Source organism: Octodon degus, unplaced genomic scaffold (assembly GCF_000260255.1).
Source record: "Octodon degus isolate 3935 unplaced genomic scaffold, OctDeg1.0 scaffold00028, whole genome shotgun sequence".
Lineage (NCBI taxonomy): Eukaryota > Metazoa > Chordata > Mammalia > Rodentia > Octodontidae > Octodon > Octodon degus.
The window spans coordinates 19,711,586-19,713,332 of NW_004524604.1; the positions used below are offsets into that span (position 1 = coordinate 19,711,586).

The 1,747-nt window shown below is 40.4% G+C and overlaps 1 protein-coding gene and 1 pseudogene across 3 annotated transcripts in view; one reads left to right on the plus strand and one right to left on the minus strand.

Annotated features, from left to right (window-relative positions):
• Positions 1–1,747, minus strand: part of Rasa2 (RAS p21 protein activator 2) — a 138,722-nt gene that overhangs the window by 23,217 nt on the left and 113,758 nt on the right. The gene's annotated exons all lie outside the window — the stretch shown is intronic.
• Positions 278–1,220, plus strand: LOC105741920 (annotated as a pseudogene).

Genomic DNA, 1,747 nt, shown 5'->3' on the forward strand with positions numbered 1-1,747 from the left:
CTTATTCCACTGAGCCAGCTCCCCGGCCCCTTAAAAGTACATATTTTTTAAAAGTCCAAATGAATACTTAAAATATATTTTTGGCCATCAAGTGCTAATCATGCTATAATAGAAACTGAATGTAGTCTTTAAAAATTGGCTCTGCTACTTTGGATTGACAGAGTTAGGATTGTAATATAAGATACAGCACTTTCGGAGTACAGTTTAGTAGCTTAATCCTTTCTGCTGGTGGATGCCATGGAGGAAGCACTTATCAGTCTCTCTTCTGACTGCCATCATGCCTAAATCAGAATCTCCTAAAGAGCCTGAACAGCTGCAGAAGCTCTTCATCAGAGGGCTGAGCTTTGAAACAACTGATGAGAGTCTGAGGAGCCATTTTGAGCAATGGGGAACATTCAAAGACTGCGTGGTAATGAGAGACCAGAACAACAATCATTCCAGGGGCTTTGGGTTTGTCACTTATGCCACTGTGGAGGAGGTGGATGCCCCCATGAATGTAAGGCCACACAAAGTGGATGGAAGAGTTGTGGAATCAAAGAGACCTGTCTCAAGAGAAGATTCTTAAAGATGCTCACTTAATGGTGAAGAAGATCTTAGTTGGTGGCACTGAAGGTACTTTAGAACATCACCTATGATACTATTTTGAACAATATGGAAAAACTGAAGTGATTAAAATTATGACTGATGAGGCAGTGGAAAGAAGAGGGGCTGTTTTTGTAACCTTTGATGACCATGATTCTGTGGATAAGATCGTCATTCAAAAGTACCACACTGTGAGCTGCTACAACTGTGAAGTGAGGAAAGCCCTGTTGATGCTGGAGATGGCTACTGCTTCATCTAGCCCAAGAGGTCGAAGTGGTTCTGGTAATTTTGGTGGTGGTCATGGAGGTGGTTTTGGTACCAATGATAGTTTTGGTTACGGAGGAAACTTCTGTGGTTGAGGTGGCTTTGGTGGCAGCTGTGATGGAGGTGGACATAGTGGCAGTGGAGATGTCTATAATTGGTTTGGTTATGATAGAGGCAATTGTGGAGGTGGTGAAAGCTATGACAAATTTGGCAATTACAACAATCAGTCTTTAAATTTTGGATCCATGAAGGGAGGAAACTTTGGAGGCAGAAGCTCTGGGTCCTATGGTAATGGAGGCCAATATTTTACCAAACCATGAAATAAAGGTGGCTATGGTGGATCCAGCAGCAGCAGCAGCTATGGCAGTGGCAGAAGGTTTCAAAAACACTTCCAGGAAACAATGCTTAGCAGGAGAGAAGAGCCAGAAAAATGACAGGGAAGCTTCAGGTTACAACAGATTCGTGAACTCAGCTAAGCACAGTGGTGGCAGGGCTTAGCCGCTACAAAGAAGACATGTTTTAGACACTACTCATGTGTATGGGAAAAAACTTCAAGCTTTGTATCTGTGATTAAGTGTATAACAGGTTATTTCACTTTCTGTTCTGTGGAAAGTGTAAAGCATTCCAATAAAGGGTTTTAATGTAGACCTTTTTCTGCACCTATGCTGTTGATTGCTAGATGTAATAATCTGATTATGCCGCTGAATAAATGTGTCTTTAAAAAAAAAATGCAGCACTTTCTTCAAATCTTGTTTAGATGCACTTCAAAACAACTTTTCTTTAGAAGCATTCCAGATTCATAATGCTATATTTTGAACAGATGACTTAACGTACAGTAATTTTTACATGTGATAGTCTTGTGTTAGGATATTATAGGCTGTAGATTTTTTTTTTTTTTTTT